The sequence below is a fragment of the Sturnira hondurensis genome, unplaced genomic scaffold (genome assembly GCF_014824575.4).
Source record: "Sturnira hondurensis isolate 20B ecotype Veracruz unplaced genomic scaffold, ASM1482457v3 Scaffold0010428, whole genome shotgun sequence".
NCBI lineage: Eukaryota > Metazoa > Chordata > Mammalia > Chiroptera > Phyllostomidae > Sturnira > Sturnira hondurensis.
Window position 1 is genome coordinate 11130260 of NW_028083059.1, and position 21320 is coordinate 11151579.

Below are 21320 nucleotides of genomic sequence, written 5' to 3' on the forward strand. Positions count from 1 at the left end.
GTAATATTATGTCTTCATGAGTAAGCGGGTTCTGCAAGCTTCTTGATTATGTCTGCTGGTTTATTACTAATCAAGTAAGGATCTTTGGGCTGCTTACCAATATATTTCAAAATTTCCTGTGTAAAATACTTTTGAATCAACTATAGCAACAATTTTTATACTGTTTACTGGGCTTGAATGGATATATTGCCTAAACCTACAGTTGCCTCTAACTCCAGGTAACATTTCATCTGTTACTTTCTATCCCATAGAGTAACATAATTTATAATTTCCTACAAATGCTGAGGAAATATCTCTCACAGCTGCTAATTTGACCATTTTCAGGTCTTATAAGTGGTACATTTGTCATCAAGTCTGACACAATGGTGAATAAATCTAAATCTCCATAAAGATATCTCTCAAAAGTTCAGTCCCACTGCCATGTAGAGCCCGTAAATTCTGCAAACTTAGCCGATTAATGCAGAGTAAGCCAGCTAGATATGAGGCCTGAAAATGCTGTCAATTTGGTTTTGTCTATTCATTTAGCATCTCTTGTGAAAACTGGCTTGAGATAGAATCAATGTATTTATTGGTACATAATTAGATTATATCTAAAATACCATTTGTGATAAAGCTGTTCCAAGTTTCAAGTTCTGTCTTGGCATTTTCTGCATTTGGCCAAACGAGCGGAAGTTGACACAAAATATTCCACAGCTGTTTTCTAATTTGTCTTCTTATTGGATTTTCCCTCCATCTTGCATCTTTATTCTTTCCAAAAAATATTCTTCATTCATGTCTAATTCATCTTTTCTTTCTTCACTAGAGTTATCTTGCTCAGTATCTGAATCTTCTGAATAAACTTCCACCCAATCTTCATCCTCTAAATCACTTTCATTTTCACCGTGACTCTATAATTCTCATCATCAGACTTGAATAGCATTTGCTAAGTTCTTCAACATCTCTCAGATTGTCAAGTCAATATATTTTTCCAGCCATTTTCAATGGTAAATGGGGAAAAAAAACAGCACTGACTCCAAGAGTTCATGAGAAAAAAAACAACTACCCCAATACTGACCTCAAAGTTTGTGGTATCTCCCAGATACAACTTACTATCAAATAGCACACACCCTTACAAAACTCGTGTTATAACCACACTGGTGGCTTAAATGTTATGACTTAACATTACTCACATACAAACACGCAGCTAGTCACGACCTTGAACATATGCACCCCATATATGTTACAATTTTTAAGAAAAGTTTATTTCTCTCAGGTTAGCCACAGCCTCCACATGATTAAGCAAATGGTACCAAATCTGGAGTCATAGGTGAGGTCTTATTCAAAGACTTGGCTCCCTGTGGCTTCTAGGTAGTAAGTTATACAGGGGACAAGCCATCAATCATGGTGAAATTAGGGTCGTGTTCTCTATTAAAGGAGGTAGTTCATCATTCTGTCTGATCCTGGTGTCAGCCAGGTTTTGCTGTCTGGTTTCACAAAGATGTGGTCATTGGTGTTACTCCACCTTTCTGGGTCTGGAGCTAAAGCATGACTGAGGTAGAGATGTTACCTCTCGTTTGACCAAAACTCTGTCTCTGGTCAACAAACCCGAGGGTTTTTTTTTCATGAGATTATTTGATGCTGATCAGAACCTCATTGTCCGGAGGGCTTAATCACTGAAGGAGTGGTCATGGAAGGGAGAAATGGGTGACTGAATCAGGGTGCTGGATGGGGCCAGTTTGAAAAAAGAAGAAGGAAAGGTCATAATTCTGTGCAGTGACACATATTTTGAGGCTCGAAGGAATAGCTTGTAACCTAGTGTTGTAAATATTGTCTATGCGGTTTTTTATATTCCTTTATATTTGTCACCCTATTCCAAGAGCTTTCCAGGACATACTTCCTTCAGGTTCAGCTATAGGTACAACTATAGCCTCAGGTGTTGATACCAATGAAAATAGAGTTTCAGGTACAGGTACAAGTACAGTTACAGACATAAATACACATAAATTTGCATAGATAAATATGACTGGCAGAATAAGCAGAGAAATATGTATTATCAGAACGATGGGATTATGGGCATTTTTTTTGCTCTGTTTTGATCACATGTTTTGGTTTGTTTGTTTTTTAGTGATGTAATAAAAACACAAACCAAAGCTAGTACTTACAAAGCGTATGAGAATTCCTGTCATCTGTACCGAGGTGTCTGGCAATGTCCCCTTTTCAGGGTTCCATCAGCATCTAAACTCTAGTCACATCAAGTTCAATTTTCTCCCTTAGTTCAACTAGGTGTACTTTTATCTCCTTGAGGGTGGACAAAATGATTCACTGTTATTCTTCCCTACTCCATGTTTTTTGGTTTGTGTTCTATGCTTTAAGAGCTCCAGTCTCCCTAGTACATATTGAAGTCCAACTTGTGATAATTCATTAGAAACCTCTTTTGCCTGAATAGTACCTAGCATTTGCTTTTCAAACATAAATTTCAGAATAATGTCTCCAATAGCAAATTGCAAAACCTACTTAGGAGTTGAGTTTCAAGAACTTGACTCTTGCTTTATTTTTCCTACAGCAACAGCCCTGTCACTCATGTCTCATCTAATCACAAACGCTAAAGAGTTAAAGAACAATGACAAAAAAAATGCACACACAAGTGGTTAGTATTTCAATTGTTATCCTTTTTTATTTCTATATACAAGTGATTTTCTCTGGTAGTGACATTGCCCTTGTTTATAGTTCTTCCAATGTTTACTCAAATTCTTTTGTGGGCACTAGTTCTATATCTGGCTACTATCAGAAAATTCAGAGTAGTTTAGAGTCCTTACCATAGTATATTTACACCTAAAATCAATGAAATTAGGCTCTTGCTGCTCTGAAAGCACAGATGACATAAGCAACAGTAACTGTTAAAACAACACTTGCAGGTAGTTGTTAAAAGGTGAACTGAGGTATGTTAAAATTTAAGTTTTTATTTGATAAAAAAAATTGATTTGAATCAGGGGGCACCAAACTGGAAGTAGTTAGGAGCAATCCACTGGTGGGTGCCAAGGGAGAGAGTTTTATAGAGAAAACGTAGAAGCAAAGCAAGGAAATGATTTGACTGACTCAAAGTTTCCTCGTTTGAGAAATCCTAGTTGACTGTGATTGGTTGTCCTTTGGTGTCAATTTCTTAACCTGAAGACAATACAGACTTGTGGTCCGCTTTGTGTGTGTAAACTCCTGAGGCAGTAAAGACACCTGAGCCTAGAGAGGTCTCCGCGTTTAATTAACTTAACAATGTTTTCTTCCTTGTCCCGATTTATTTTTATAAATATTTTATTTATTTGTTTTTAGAGACAGGGGGAGGGGACCTTGTCCTGATTTTTTAAAGGGTTTCACCATGTGAGATGACTGGTATACAAGCACTAATGGGTATTCGTAGATGGGCTTTCCGGAGGTCTGAACTGGAGAGAGACAACTGTGTGCTCCTCTTAGCAACACTCTGTACCAGACCTCAAGCTACGTTATCTCAAGGGCCACAGTTCTCTTCCAGGAATCGAAACAGCCAAGGGAAACCACATCATGATCTTGTCCTGAAGTCATGTATCAATGAGTTCACTTCTTCATGCCAATGTTCAGCAAGTTTGGCTTTTGATTAGTTTAGTTTTTAATGGCTGATGATGAAAGACAACAGTGCATCAAAAGCTACTCCATTTGTTTCTTTACCCTTAAAAATAATCCTTGAAAAACATTTAAGATCATAAAGTTGCTTTTTAAATGATTTCAATAGTTTATAAATAAAACATACTCCTAAAAATAATGCTAAAGATTTATAGATGAAGTCAACTTCAGTCAACTGTCAAATAGAACCCTAAAAATATTACAAATTAGTTGTTTTTATGTGGTTTTAAATTATCCATTAATTTCTTACAGTTGGCTTTGAAATAAAATATGTTCACATTATGTAAGAAATAAGAATAATAATACTTATGTCTGTATAGTCATCCACAATGTTACCAGAATAAAGGAGTCCATTTGCCTGTGCACATAAAGCCCAATGAGACAAAAAATGAGGGGGGCACTAGGCACAGGAAAAGCCAGGGAAGAGATTGGAGAGTTTGAAAAGAAGCCTGGTCTCTTCCAAACCCAGGGAAATAGATAGACTTTGAACAAAGGCTCTTCTCTGTGGCAGCCCTGGGCCGAGTCCAGCAACAATGGTAGCCTGGGCTCCATCAAGCCTTGGCAGCAGACATGTGGATGGGGAAATGAGGCACAGAGAAGTTAAGTAACTTAAGGTCACACAGCTGAGGATTTTAATGCTAGCAGGAGCAGAGACTGAGCTGGACCACTGGAGCTTCAGGTGTTGAGGATGATGGCATTGCAGCTCTGGGCCCTGACCCTCCTGGGCCTGGTAGGCACAAGGGAGGGCCTGCAGCCCTAGAAGCTAGACCTCTTCTCCAGTAAGATGGAGCTGAGCCACCTGGTTGTAGATGAGGCATCAGACATAGTATAGCTGGGGGCAGTGAGTGCAATCTACCAGCTGACTATCAGAGAAGTGCCCTGTTGAAAATGGCAGCCTCTTCAAGGGCACCTGTGACTGGCACATCTTTTTGGAGCACACTCGTGCCTTTTTCTCAGACATGCACTTTTGTCTTCTTTTCTCCTCAACTCTAAGGGGCCCCCAAAGACTTACAACCAGAGGAGCAACAAGCAGCGACAGAAGACCCTCCTTTTGTCTCTTGGCATGCAGCCATTACTAGAGTTTGCTGGCTCTCTGCCTCTTTGAGGATGTACTATCTCTTTTCACTCTAATAATTCTTGTCACTATCACTTAAAATTCTCCTACACGTGTTTTCCTTTCAGTAGGGTCATAGTCAGGGTCATGGTCTCTACTGATTGTTAGGTGATAGGGTAGGGGGTCATTGGTCATTGCATCTGGTCCCGATGTGGGCCATGTCATCACTGCATCTGGTTTCACCACTTTTCCTGGCCTGGAGCTGAAACATAACTAAGGCCTAGACGTCACCTCTAGTTTAACTGAAACTCTGTATCTGGGGTCAATAGACCCCAGGCTTTTTCTCTGAGATAATTTGATGCTAGTCAGAACCTTATTGTCCTGAGAGCTTAATGACTAAGGGGTGGATGTGCAAGGGTGAAGGAGGCACATGAGTCAGGGTGCTGGCAGAAGCCAGTCTGAATCAAAAGGAAAAAAAAGAGGAAAAGTCATATAAAGAAAGGAACTTTCTGTGTGATCACAATGATACTTTTATATTTTTATTTGGATTTTAATTCTATATTCAATAGAATTTATTGAATTTATTTTATTTTAATATTGTATCATTTAATTTATTTTTATAATAATTTTTACCACTTATACCCCATTCCCTCTTCCACCTCCACTCACCACCCTCCCCACCGTAATCACCACACTACTGTCCATGTCCATGAGTTCTTTCTGTTTTCTTTTTGTTTGATCCCTCCACTCCCCCCAACCTGACCCAGAGCTGTCAACTCTCTATCTAGAAGTCTATTTAAAGAGTATTTTCTGAGTGTCTCTCATGGGTCCAGCACTAAGATAGGAAAGAGGGTACAATGAAGTAAGTATAAGAGCCTTCAACATCTCGATGTGAGAGAAGCATTAACATCATTCTTTAAAATATAATCAAACAGCCTCAGTAAGATGAAGCAATTTGCCAAAGTCACTGATAGGTAAATTGATAACTGAGCTGGAATTAGTATTCACTCCGTGAGACTGTGTTTCCCAACAATTACTAACACTGTTGGATCATTTACTCTGATACCGTGACTATGTATCTGTCCATGTGAGAAACATCCAGACCTGTAAGGTGTTTTATGTGTTTATTTGAGCCAAGCTAATGACATATTCCAGGAATAAGATCTCAAATTCTCCAGAGAATAGCAGTTTTGCAGTTTCTTTCATGCATTTGAGATTAAAGAGCAGACATAGAGATTACAGGAAGGTAGGAGAGAGAAAGGCTGGGAGTGGATTATAACACAGCTAAGACTTGGTGCTCTCTGGAGGGTGGTCACTCCTTAGGACAAGTGTTCTGAAAAGAGGCATTTTGAAGGTTTGCTGACCTAGATGCAGAGAAGCAATGGACAGGACTTACTTAGGGCAAAGATAAACCTGGGGCGTGACTACCCACCTTGACCTTCCCATTAGAAGTTTATGATCAGATCAGCCTGTGAAATTACTTTCCACAGAGGCTCTTTTTTCATGCGCATATCTATATTTTTCTCATCCATAATAAAATAAAAAATAACACTGCTGGCTATAGAAAAATCTGCTTTTATTGAAACCAAGTTTTCATGCAGATTTGTGTCTCTAGCATAACAACATTTTTATGCATAATCACATGAACACAAATTCTCAATTCTAAATTGGCAAACTTTGGTCTATGATGTTTGGATACTTTAGGAAGAAAGTAAATGAAGGAAGAGAGACTTTTATCCCTGAACTGGGTCTGTTAATCCAAAACTATTCTGGTGCTCATTACCTATTCAGCAATTCACTACTAGCCTATCAGTCTACTATAGAAATAAAAACTGCATTTATTTTTCTTTCTTTAATCTCCCCTTCTTAATTGCCATACTGACCAAAAAGAAACAGTTGTTTACCTTCCAAATTCTCTGGAGCACAAGTCAAATTAATCATTTTAAGCAGCATTTCTTCAGCTCCAGAAACAAGGAGCTTGCAAAGTAGCAAGAGGCTCCATTAAGAGGCAACAAGCAGAAGATGCCTAGACATGAACCTTGATTGTGAGGACTCTACAGGCATTTGCATCTTGCTTTGGGAACTTTGAAAACAGCCCTGAGTTTCTGGGGAGGATTGGGAGGGAATAACTAGGGCTGGCTTAAGAAGGAAGCCTGCTGGGCAGTTCCCTGGGGTGTCAGTATTTAAGAAAAAGCTGGTAAACACTGTTGATCCCCTCCTCTTAAGGTATTTTCCCTGATAACAGAATTCCAATTTTTCCAACAGCAATGTCTGGTCTTAGTAATGAATTATGATCTATCTAAGCTAATCTTGCTGTCTTATTTTCTTTGAAAGATGATTTTATTGCCAGCCTCCCTTGCAGCTAGATGTAACTATTTGACTCAATTCTGTAAAATACTAGGGAAAAAATAAAATAGTAAAGAAGTACTGCCTGGTACCACTCCTTCCTTCTCATTTAGTACACTGTTGTGATGCTGTGCCCACAACCAGAGGTGAGGAGGAAGGCATTCCAGAAGAGATGAGACCTAAATATTAAGTAGAAACTATCCAATTAAAGAGGGTAGGGACTAGGGCGAAAGAAAGAAATAATACTCTATATAAATGCCCAGAGGCAAGAAACAGAATGGGCCCATATGGCTGACGCATATGGCTCAGTTGGTTGGGCATCATCCCACAAAGCAGGAGGTTGCAGGTTTGATTCCTAATCAAGGCAGGCACCCGGGTTGCAGTTTTCATCCCTGGAGTCAGGTCATATACAACAGGCAAATAATGTTCCTCTCTCATATCAATGTTTCTGTCTCTCCCTCCTTCCCTTCATCCCAGTTTAAAAAGAAATAAATTTCAAAAGAATATATGATGTTATTAAAAGAAGAAAGAAAAAAGAAACAGCATGGAAGCTTGGAGAAACTGAAAGAAATTTAGTATGACAAATTATAAAGCATAGGCTGGGAGCAGTCATAAATAAATTGGAGAGATGGACAGCACTCAAATTGAAACCGGAAAAGCCAGCGTGCACAGTGACTCTCACTACCGCAACCAATCAGCAGAGGCAGAGACTGACTCTTCATGGGCGCTTTTCAGATGGCCAGCGATCTAAGAAGACAGAGAGGTATGTACCCTCAAAGACTGTCTTGCATTTCCTTTCAAGCCAGCCTTTTTTTTTTTTAAATAAAGAGGGAAAATGTAGGTAAGGGAAGGGATTCAGAATTAAAGAAAGATGTTAATCAGATAAAGAGCTGCAGCATTGTTTCATCTGTTGACTGTTAATTCTTTATCTATATCCTGAGCAGTGGTCTTTATCTGTGTCCTGGGCAGTGGACTTGGCTCCCTGGAGCACAATGGCTCAGATACCATCTGGATTGCCTGCAGTCCTCCTGGGGCACTGCTTGTGGTCTCCTGGAGTGAGAGTGGGTCATACCTTTAATTCCTGAAACAATAACTTTTTATATGAACTAATTACTAAGCTAAAATGAAAATTACCTACCTTCATTTAAGTAAAATGAAAGTTACCTAAAATGAAAATTTTCCAACTCTTGAGTATCCTGTTAAGATCATGAAGGCCACTGTAAGGAACACTAAGGAGTTTGTATTTTACACTAAAGAAAAGCAGATGAGAGCTACTGAAAGTTTTAATTAGAGAGGAGACAGGGTTAGATTAAGACCTGAGAAGGGGAATACATGGGACATTACTAGAGTTTGGGAAAACATAAAAATTACTATTATAAGAGTGATAACAAGGGCCAGAGGGGTAAGGAAAGTAGTAATGAAGAGAATTGGATGGAATGTAGAAATATATACAAGGCAAAATAAATAGAAGCCTGTGAGTGAATAAATCTAGGGGAAAGGACAAAAATTAGGGAAACCTCCCAGTTTCTTGTTCTGGCAACTCTGTAAATGTGAAGTGATGTCAATCGCTGCAAGCAGAAAGACAGGATGAAGACTAGGTTCCAGGGGAATTTGAGGTTTTGTGAACCCTCCAAGGAGAGATAGAGGTCTGAGACTCAGGAGTGAGGTTGGAACAGACAATGCATTTTGTTTTCCCACAGGATGCAGAATTAATATTATAGATAAATAGCAGAAAATACACGTTCTATTTCTGAGAAAGGGGTATGTAATTGGCATAAGTGTATGCAAACTGACTGTTTGATGAGTTTTGACAGAAAGAAAGGTAATATACTTTAAATTTGGCCTCTGAGTATAAAACAGATATGTTGTGCTTGTGGGGAAAAAAAATCCAAGAACATAGAAAAATCACAAAATCAAAATCTAGTCTCAATAGACTCCATATTCATGAAGTCAAGTCTATGACTTATATCATATATATCAAATAAGGAAAAAAGAATAGTTATAAATAAAATTATAAAGCTTCCCACTTAGAAATAAATTAAAGTATACAAAAGGTCATTGGGCAAATTAAAAAAAATTCTGGTCTCTTCAGTGGCTTATGAAACAAAAAATCTGGTCAATGATGTATTAAAAATGTGACAGAAAGGAGCTGTAAATTATAATTCATTTCTTTTGGCGATTAATTTAATCAAGTATATGTAGGTGCTACATTCATATGACTGATATGTGAAAGGTTAAAGTAAAATTATAAATGCTCTCTCTGTGCAAGTGAGCCAAATAATAATAACCTATAGCATCTTCTCACTTTAGGAAAAGGAAGGAGGGAAGGTGGGAAGGAGGAAAAATATTCTCTTAAGATTGTCATAAAGTCTGAAAGCTCTGTGATTGCTTTTTTCCAATGGAAAAATTCAACTTCTAAATTCACAAACACAATAGTCTTTGAAAGACATCTTGTCCATTGCTTTCTATTTTACAGTCCGGTCAAGCCAGTTTGGTGACCATGACTGTTCTTACTATTTTACCATGCCATATAAGTTCTAGTAAGAAACAGATTTTAATTTCATTTCATTGTATTATTAACTTGAATGCATTTTTCTTACACTCTACTTCCAATTAATGTTCTGATTGTTCCTGAGCCTATCTTAGGAATACTTAGTCTTAGTCAAATACTTAGTCTTTGGGCAGCTTTTCTTTACATGCTAGCCTACTACAAGCTTTTATTATTTGGCTGGCAAAAAGTGGTAGGTTACTATGACTTGCCACCTCTTGTTTCCTGACTCCAACACAACAGGGTCATTCAGATCAGAATGATTTTACAACAGCAATTGTCCTGGTCTCTCCCTTGTCATAGTCATTACCTTTGGTCATCTTATTTAAATGCATCATTTAGTTTCACAGCAAATTATATGTCAGAATAAAAGGGACCTTGGGGGGGGGCATAAAAAAGCATTCCTAAGTAAAACTGTTGTAATATCAAATAACTTCAAGGTTAACTCAACACAATGAGTTGCTAACTTTACCAAGAAAAATGCTGGCATAGCTAAATTGGGCCATTTAACCTTGTGAATTTAAGAAACAAAGGAGTAAGCTGTCGAAGCTGTTAAGGACCTGTGTACAGGAAACTCTACAATTATTTAGGAAAAAAAAAACTAGGTCACTTACAAAAATGTATTTTAAACATAACAAATAGGGTCATGTAGTGGTTAGTATTTTAAACTTATTCTCAATTTAAGAATATAGGCTTTGGAGTCACACAGATTTGAGCTTAATTCATAGGTTTGTCGCTATTAGGCTGCACAACTTAGAAGGAAAAAATGGTTAAATGTATTAGTGCTAGTAGCCTCATCTATAAAATTAAAATGCCTATTCACAGAACTGTTTTAGGAATAAAAAATAAAAAGACTACTTAATACCAAAAAAATTTAAAATATTGGATTTTTTATTAATGGTATGGTTGTTACATAATTAAAATATAAATAATAACCCTTAATCATAGTAATATTTAAGTTCAAGATTGAGGAATAGGCAATTACTTGTATATTTCTTTCTATATTCCAGGTATGTTTTTACTTAACATCAATTCTTATCTATTTCCATTTTCTCTTCTTTAAAATAAAAGTAATAGAAAAGTTTAAAAACAGAAAAATATCACACATATACCCATAAACATGTATTCCTGACAAAACTAACCTATTATGTCAGCATGAATCCAAAATCTAAATTCTAATAGCACATAACCAAATATTACACCCAAATTCTTCCATTAGGAATGTATCTCTTTGCATTAATAAACCATTGCTTTCAAAATATCTCAGAGACTTAACATAGTAACTTTCACTACATTCACATTTCATAGTGTAAACAAATGACATGTTCCCACCGTCTTGTGGAGGATGGGAAAGGACAACCAGGAGGGAAAGATGCAGGACGTTAATAGAATAGCCTTAGTGAGGTTGATGCCTTAGCAAACAAGGAAATAGAGCTACCAACATGCCTGGAAGTAAAAGGAAAATAAAAGAGAGAGAGAATAAAAAAAAAACAGCTATTTCACACTTTTGCCTAGACGTTTCATAACCTTGGGTTCTAATAAAGCCTTTACAGTTTGATACTTGCTATAAAGACTGTCACATAAGGTGTGAGTAAATCTTCACTGAGTCTGTTGAGTGCCTAGAGGCCACACTTCATCTGAGCTATAGCTAAGAATGCCCCACTGAACCATTTCAGAACTTAGGGAAGAACTGGCATCGGCCAGCACTTTCTGATAATCCTGACTTTGTCTAATCTAATTAAGTGTAGTAAATTCAAAAATTCAGTGATCTCTTAGGGGTTAACCCAGTCTCTTTCAGGTTATGCCTCAGCTCTTTGGATTCCTCTGTTTCTCCTTAGACTAGTTTCTGATATATTGCAAGGGTTGGCAAACTTTATCTGTAAATGGCCAGACAGTATATCTTAGCTTTTATTTGCCATATAGTCTTTATCACAATGACTCAACTCTGCCACTGTGACAGGAGAGCCACCATAGACAAGATGCAAATAAATAAGTATGGTTATGTTCTAATCAAGCTTTATTTATGAATATTTTATATGAAATTTGGTTTTCAAATAATATTCAAGTGTTGAAAATATTTTATTTTTTCAGTCATTAAAAAATGTAAAAAATATTCTTAGCTTATAGGACATATAAAAATAGGCAACAGTCAATATTGGCCTGTGAGCTATAATTTGCTGACTTCTGGTATAATGTATAAGTAGCATGGACTGCTTAGGTGATCTTGGGTATTGGGGGAGGGGAGCTCTCTAGCTTCAAGCAAATCTTTGGGTGTGATAGCTGGTGATCACTCATCCGGCGTTAGCCTGTTCTATGGCTCTACGCTTGTGATCTTACAGTTCTCCACTTGGTCTGATATCTTACCCATTCAAGTTGACACAGCTTCCCCTCTGCTCCCTGATTCTGAAGACCTGTCTTTCATCTTATCCGTGGGCCCAGTTTGCTCCCACTACAGTAAGTTCTTCTGTAGACCTTAAACCAGTGTCCACACACTCTGCAACTAAAGGAGTCTGCACGTGTCAACAAGAACTTCTCTCCATCGGGCCTCACCACCCACCACTCTGACTGTGCTGAGCTGCTGCATGTTGGCAAGAGCAGCCCCAGAACATCTCTTTCCCACTGGAGTACCAAATGCTAAGCAAGGCTACAGCCGCTCTGCCCTTCGCTATCCTGTCGGCATGCGCAGTGAACTTCCTCCTTACACTGGAGCTTTGAAACATTGCAAAGTAGATTACAAATTCCATTACCTTTGTCTCCAACAACATACTCCCTCTCTCAGAGAGAGTTGTCCTTTCCTTCCCTGATGTCCACATGGTGAGCAGAGAAAAATCAGTTCATTCATAAAAAATAATTTAGCAAATATTAAAAATATCACACATTTAATGCATAGGATTTTGATGGATAGAAATGAGGATATTGAAAATTCTAGTAGGGCAAAAACAATAACACAAGCAAAGAAAAAGACAAACACAAGATTGTCTTTAGAGACACAGCTTTTATTCAAAAGTGTAATGCTTGTTTTGTGATTTAGTCCAGAAACAGTCTAGTCTAGGATAAAGAACCAATTTACAAGGCGGGAAAATAACCTATAAGTTATTTTAGGTTATTTAGCTGCTGTTTAACTGTAGCTGGTTATGATATGTCTGATACTCAGTGAATGAGTGTAAGTAGCTGAGCAACAGGCTTGGTAAAAGTGGATGAGTGAGTTGGCTAAGAAACTTCGCTATTAGGAATGTTTTGAATTAAGCCACTTAATACAGCTGAACAAATATTAAGTTCCTATTTTCAAAATGCCTGGAAATCGGAAAGATGACTGATATAACCACTATCTTCCAGGTTCTTATTTCCCAATAAAACTTATTAAAGCTGATTTACAAATAACTGAAATATAATATTTACTGGGTGTGAATCTCATTGCACAAAACTCAGGTGGACAAAAAGTGCAAATTTGTTTATTTTTCTGTAATTTAACAAATTTTGTGTTTTGTGTCTCTATTTGATCAAGTGATAGAAATACAATCTTAATCAAGTCAAGATAACTTTTTTCCAGGGGTTTTGTCATAAATCTAAAGTTCTTCGATAATGCCTCGATGCTAGTGAATAAGGGAATGGTATCACTCCTTACTTGTGAACTCTTCTTGTCTGCATTCTCTTAGATGAACATGTCCCCACCTAACCCTCAGTGGCTCTCCAGTGTAGGTTGTCTTGGCATTTTCTCGTGCAGTAGGCATTTTCTCCCCTCCAGTAGGAGTTCTCCAGGTCTGGCTCTTACTCCCTCTGTCTCTGTCACTTAGGCTTTCTCTCAGAGGCACAGGACGCAACCAACTTTCCTCCCTTGCCTCTGTAAGTTATGAGAAGCTCTGTGAGGCATGTTGGACATGAGAGAGAGCCTTCACTTGAGTCTGCCTTGTGCTTCCACATGAAGCTGAGGACAGGGGGTGCCCTGGATCTCAGCACTTGTTTGTATTCTCTCTCACTAGGAAAGAGGGAATCCATGCCTTCACAGTTTTCAAGCGAGGGTGGAGGGACAGAATTCGGGGGCTTTCTTACTTAAACTTTCTGGCTTATCCTCTGATTATCCCTTTCTTCTTCTCAATAGATGTTATTGAGTCACTGAGCATGGAAAATACTGATCCCATCTATCATGTAATCTCCCAATTCCATTGTTTGAATTTTTAAACCTTAAGTTTTGGGACATCCAGAGACCTTTCTCCCAATGAGAAGTTTCAAAGGTCCTTTCTAAAGTCCCTTCAAAAGCTGATTTTTTTCTTTTCTCTCTTCATATCTGATATTGGTTATATCCATAACCTGAAACATTAATGTGGAACAGATAGCTGTCTTGTCTAGAAAAAAGTAAAAGCCATGGACTATAAAGAACTATAGTTAATACTTCAAAGTGTTACTCTACTGCATTTTTTCAACCAGTAAATATGCATACCCTTGAAAAAAATGTTCTAATTCCAAAGCTCCCTCCTTGCCCCAAAGGTAGAACTCTGCTTGAATTTGTTTCTCCAGAATCTTACTTGCTACGTGCAAATAGCCACGGTCACTGCTTTCACCAGACTCTTTACCACTAAATGGTAAGACTGAAGTTGGGCAATGTTTCCACCCTACTCCCTTAGGGTCTTGTGAGATAACAGAAAATACACGTATTGGTCTCTGCCCCAGGTTCACAACACAGAGTTCCTAAACCCTTGTAATTTTCAAGTGATAAGAACACTGGGAACATCTTTTCTTCTAATTTTTTGTCTTTGACCCCCATCCCTGACACAAAGCTCCTAAAACCCTTGAAATCCTTAAGTAACAAGAGCACTAGAAGCATATTTTGCTCTAATGAAGTGACTCCGGGTAGGTATCTGGATGGCTCTTGGATGGGGATGGATCACCAAAGAGACCAATCCATTATTAGAAGCCTGGAATTTTCAGCTTTCCTCACACCTCATCACTACTAGACACATACTTCTCCAGAGAGGGGAGAGGAAACTGAATTGATGAAAATGATGCCTATGTAAGGAAGCCTCCATAAAAATTCCAATAAATCTCCTGGGTTCAGAGAGCACCCAGGCTGGAGAACACATCCACACCAGGAGGCTGATGCACCACAGCTCTGTAAGGATAAAAGCTCTTGTGCTCTGGACCATCCCAGACCTTCCATAGGTATCTCTTTACCTGGCTGTTCATGTGTATCCTTTACCATATCCTTTAATACATTGGTAAAGGTAAGTGAGTGAGTTCCGTGAACTGCTTGAGCAGATAACTGAATCCAAGGCAGAGAAAGTGAAGTCATGGGAACCTCTGCTTTGTATCCAAGTTGGACAGAAGCTGTGGGTAACCTGGGGACCTACTAGTTGGGGTTGTCATCTGAAACTGGGAGAAGTCTGGTGCAACTGAGCCCTTAATTGTTGTATCAGGTGCACCTCAAGGTAGATAGTGCCAAAATTAAGATAAATTGTAAAATGCACAGCTGGGGTCACAGAATTGCTTGGTGTGGGCCCTAGCCTACTGTATAGGGAAAAAAATCCATATATGTGGTGAACAGAAGTGACTGGATGTAAAGGACTCTGTCTGAGAAGAAAAGAAGACCCTCAGGAGGTGAAGGACTGGGTAGTTTTTTTCTTAAGACAGTCCTCTACTCACTGTCTCAGGAGACTGTCTCCGCTCCTAAAAATAATTTCATCCCCTTTCATCTGCAGGGGCTGGGCTATGGCTGTAGGGAGAATTTCACTCTCTTCCTACCACCATAGTTAGCGGAGACTAGTCCCTAAGAAACCTCCCACCCTGGATGAGATGTGATGAACTGGCTTCCTACCCCAGCTTCCATACACACCTTCGTCTTCCAGCTCCTGACACAAGAACAAAAATGGATTCTGACTAGTGTTTTGCAGGATTGTAGTTGTAGTGACTGTCCCGTTCCGGCTCTCTTCTGTGACCCCTCAAGTTCCATCTTCGCTCTCGCATGAGCAGTGTTCTCTTCACGGCTATGCCCTGCCAGCCAGGCAAAAACAATGATGTCGGTGAAACTTCTAAATACTCTTCTTCAGTTCCTCCTGGAGGACTGAGGTCTAATCTCCCACATTTATCTGGGATTAAAGGGCTTCTATAATTCACCAGTAGAAATTATTTTATAGGTGGGAAGAATATAGTTACAACTTTGCTTCTAGAGTTGGTACTGTACATTTTCTATTTCTTAGCTATTTTTCCCTTTTACTAAAAATAAAAGAGCACAGTAGCAGAAAATTAACTGGGGGGGGTAGCTAAAATTATATATTCTGAAAATCTGTTTTGTTTGTAGAAAAATGTCTTCTAAGAGGCCACAATGATCTTTTTTTTAATTTTCTGTCTGAAAATTGTTTAATTCTAGGATTGTGAAATTTGAAAATTTTTGATTCTAATTAATCAGAACATTTTCTTTTATTTAGTCCTAGAAACCCATAAAATGTTATTTATTAGCTGTCAGCAACTTTAATGCCAGTTTATTAGAGGCCCTGACTCTGCGCCCGCTGATCGTTATTGTGAAGGCTGAAAGGTTAACAAGAATGGGCTGCTACCAACGCCTTGCCAGGTGTTTTTCCCTGCGGTTAATGGACTTGAGCCAATTGAAATTATCACTCTAGCAACCAGTCACAGACACTCTTAATCTTCGCATGGAAACATTGGCAGAAAAAATAGCAAGGATTTGTATTCTTGCTTTTTTCGCTGCCATCACATTTGGAACAATTCAAATAAAGTATAATTAATTTTCTATTTGTAAATGAAAGCTTGGAAAATCCAAAAAGAAAGAAAGAAACCTTTAAAAATAATGTGCATGTATAACATGTTCCATTAGAGTAATAATAGTCCCTTCAACGAAACAATATCTTGTAAAACCTCATACAATTTTTTGGAGCCATGTGATGAAGGGCTACATAGCTATTAACATATCTAAGTTCTCTTAATTGCTGGGTTTATAAATCTGAACAATTGTAATGAAATAATCAGAATCAACCATATGGAATTAGAGCCAGTCACCATGGGAATGTGACCGATGCATGCTGTTTACGGGGATTGAATATGTATTTATCCAGCTTAAAACAGAGCAGATGGCAAAGCACACAGGTAAGCCTTTGCTTTATTTTCCAGATATTGTGGTTCAGTGATGATCTCTATTTGTTTTGGGAACTTCAAAACATCTGTAAAATCAAATGAAAGACAAACAGAGGTGACTAAGACTTGAATGAAGTATGAAATCTGAGCTCTCAAGCTGTCAGATGAAGATGGAAGGATTCTCATCCCCTGTCAGTCCTTAGGAAGTAGATAGAATTTTAGGAAGCAGCATTTGAAATTAAACACTTAGCTAAGGAAAATACAAAGGAAGAAAATGCTCTATTTGTATAAAATCCAAAATAAAGCAAGTGAAAACACAAGCAATAAGACTAGAAGTGGACTGTACATAATAAAGTAGAAATTGCTCATGTCCACCCCAATACCAATATGGTCATCTAAACCAAGATCTTGGTTTCTAAATACAACTTTCCACATAAAGGAACTAGAGTTCCTTGGAGAAATGGCTGAGGCTAGTGAAATCAGTTGTGAGGCTACATGTTCTTGTAGTGTCAGAAAGCAAAGAAGTACTCAATGGGGATGTAACAGAAAACCAAGGGATTTCTCTAGCTGAGAAAATCCACCTGGCCAAATCTGAAACAACTGGAACTTTTTTTTCAAAAGAAAATAACACATTGTTATATTTTTAAAAGATCTAGACAAATGTATTGTGGGGGAAGGAAGGAAAAGCACTTCGTAACAAGAGAAATGCTAGCTATTGTATGCAGAAGGAATTACAAAACTATGAAATCACCATTTTGCAAATGACAATGTAAAAATTCACTTAAACAAGCATTACCAAATAATGCTAAAAACATAGAGGGAAAGGATTCCCACATACTCAAAGTTTCTCCCACAAGTTATTTATTCATTATAAAGAAAAATAATGTATTTTTACAATAGTAACAGCATCTGAACGAAGAGATCAAAGTCGGCATCACCAGTGACAAGACAAATGAGCATTATGCATCTTCTGTTACAGGAAGAATACAATGCCACCTGCAGCTATAATGTATTCCTGCAAAAGCATTTAACCTGAAACTAGTCATAAGAAAAAAAACAAGTCCAAATTGTAGAACATTTTACAAAATAACTGACCTAGATTTGACAAACTTGTCCGGTTATAAAAGACCAAAAAAGAGGGGTGGGAAGTGGTGAGAAGAAAGCAAAAGTGAAGGGAAAGGTTGTAAATCAAAAGGAGACCAAGAAGATCTGACAACTAAAATTGGGATCCTTGATTGGATTCATGTAACTGTAAAGAACACATGTAGGACAACTGGAGAAAGTTGTATAAAACTGGATAATAGATATTATCATGATGCTATTCAATTTCTTAGCTATAAAAATGATATTTTGCTCATTTAAAAGAATGTCCTTTTCTTATAGCTGTTGAAGTATTTAGAGTAAATGCTATCATTTCATATCATTATGTTTGTGACTTAATTTAAAATATTTCAGCAAAAGTGTGTAAGTGAAAAGTACATGTCTTGATAGAGATTTTAAAGTAAAAGCAGCAGAATGATAAATATTAGAAACATTTAAGGGGAAGATATATGTATAGTTATTATATTATTCTTTTAACTTTTGTAGGATTTAATTTTTTTAATTTTGAAAAAAATAATGTTCATCTCTAAGTAGCTTCACTGAGTTGTCCAGAGACACTCTGCACTGAAATCTCAAACAGATGAAAATCTCCTGAGTGCTATATTGGTGTATCTTCTGCAAGTTCCCACTGGTACCTAATGCTCCTTGGTCATCACAGGGAACCAACAATGAGCAAAATAAACCACAGTGTAAGTAACATCAGATCAGAGAGTTTCCTTACAACTCAAGTAACATCATCTGGCTTTCTTTGAGGCTACGGCAGTAGGTGAAGCCAAAATCCTTGTTAGGTACAAGAAACTACATAAAATTTCTTAATATTAGATGGTGGTCAATTGGTTAAAATTGAAGGCAGATTTCCCTAACATATACAGTAATTTTTTAATGAAACAATATTTTTAAAACAAGTATCAAAATATCTTGTTTAAACCACGAAGCTGCTAAATATAAATAGATCTACAATACATCTTTAAAGCTCCTAAAAATAAGTTGTCTTTTCCTTAAAACCTGGAGAGTTTAAATTGAGCTTACTTGATGGTTTACAAAATTATTCATTCACTCAAGAAATATTGGTTAAGCATTCTTCTAGACAGAAATAACAAAATAATGTGTAGCATAATGTCAGTGCTATGAAAAAAAAGGAACGCAATATCATGAAGAAAAACAAAGGAGTGCAAGGAGATAGAAAATGATGCGGGATAATGTTTCTGGTAGAGTGACTGGAGACTAATACCCTTCTGAGAAGGGGATCCTTGAGCAGAGACCTGAATGATATGGGCAAGAGAGTCACGTGACCATTTTCCTCAGGAGCCGCTCAGGTGGGGGACATAGCATCAAGTACAAAGGCCCTGATGAGGTGCTTTGCATAGAGTAGCAGAACCTGTAAGATCACATGCATGGCTGAAGAGGAGTGAGCGAGAGAAGGATAATGGGAGCAGGGAAACTTCAACTTACACGGTGCCTTAGTTACATTTTTTAAAATACATGCCAATGGTGGACATGGACTTTGTGCCAAGATAAAGTAATCTCACCTTTAAAGAGATGCAGCTTTTTCTGGACTTAGTGAAAGACGTACTTGCCTAATGTCCTCAGCTGGTCTCCATTTTGCAGACACAAATTGTACAGTCATATTCAGAGACCCTGGGTAGAACACCACAGAAAAAAATAAGCAGGAAAAGTAGGCCAATACAACATACGCAGGAGATCATTCTCATCTGAGTGTTCATTGTCCAAAGCTGTAGTGGGGAGAATAATATGAAATTATACACAATGAACAAATCATATAAGGTAATGCTCTGCTTAAAAATTCCTACTGCCTAACATTATCCCCCACAGCTATTCAGTTCGACATTTTTGCCTGAGAGTTTTTCATTGAGTATTAGACTAGAATGCAAATAGAAAGCAACGTATTTTTGAAGACATTGAATTTATAGTAAAAAATCTCATGAAGTTAACAAGAGTGACATTGGAAATTGCTTCAATCACTAGATCATTACCAAATTAGGAAATTTCCGAGTCTAGTCATTTAACCATTAAAGATGAGAAGTCAACAAAATAATACAATTTACAATTTAAAAGAAAATAATCAGAATAGTAAAGGATCTAGAAAGACTTTGGGAAACTGACAAATAATTTTATAAAGTGAAACTAAATGATGACCTGCAAAAGTCACTGCAAAATGCCATTATGAAATGGCATAATGTGCTACAGTTTAGTCAGGAATATCACACAAAGGGGAAAAATGTCTAAATAATTCTTTGTTCATTCTAATAGAATAGATTTGTTATTCAAATAGAAATTACATATGAGAAAAAACTAATTTTTATTTTTTAAGATACAATCCTAATCAAATATATTAATACTAATTATTTACTATGTGTTTGGTCTCCTTTTAAATTAGATGGACTTTAAATGAACTTACTTAAATACCAATAATTTTCTGATGATTGGACCTCTTATTTTTTGATTCTTGTACATCATTTCTAATTCCACAGTCCTCACAATGTATTAAGTTAACACTCCCCCGACTAATCTCCTTCCAGGATAGACTATTTCCCAGGTTCTCAAAGAACTTACAACTGGTAAATATAAAAATACCTGCATTTAAAAGAGAACTTGCCATATATATTGTAGAAGAAGCATGAAGCTGAGATTTACAAAAAGAATAGATCATCTTTATTTAAAGACTTCGGTCAGTACTTCACAAAAGAGGCTGCATCCTAGAAGCATGCATAGGATTTTCACAGGAATCGAGAATTAAAAATATAGTGAATGTACAGGAAATACTTTATAGTCCAATTTCATCTTGCATAATATGTATAGGAAGAAGTCAAATTTCAGACTAAGAATAATGTTAGGGCTGGGACTTGGAACCTTGACTACCAAGCTGTCTGGATATCAGACGGTGAGGAACAATTGAAGTAGAGTGGTATTGTTTGTTTTGTACTCTTTTCTTCAAAGAATTTGATATTATGCACTAAAGTTTTATCAATTTAATTTCTCCAAACCTCAAGAAAAAATCAATTTAATTTTTATAGCCCTTATTTTCATTGATTACCCTAAAGAGAAATGTATATATTTTAGTCAATTCTCCATTATTTGCACAACATGGGTGCACTGGCGAAGATAGCCTAAATCCATGTGAAAATCACAATTAAATTGGGACCATGACCTGATTTTCTGAAGCAAGAAAAATTGTTACGAGGAGCAGTTTCTTAAAGCTGTCCTCTGGACAGGAAGCAGCTAGAGCAGCCTGTGTCTACGAGGAGACATCCTGCTGCCACATCTATGTTTGGTTCTGTTCAGTCAGTTCAGGGCTTTGATCTTGTGCCCCTTAATGATCGTCTCTGTCAAAAAGCCTGTGGGACTCCAACTAAAGGTGGAAAAAATATATACATTTTCAATATAAAGACATAGCAGAGAACACAAATGACCCATGTATAAGTAGTCAACAAAGCAAAGCGCTTAAATCATACTATGTAGTATCAACAAATGTCCATACTTCAATACTTGGAATATGACTGAAAATAATAAAGAAATTATTCTGAAAATATGCAAGCA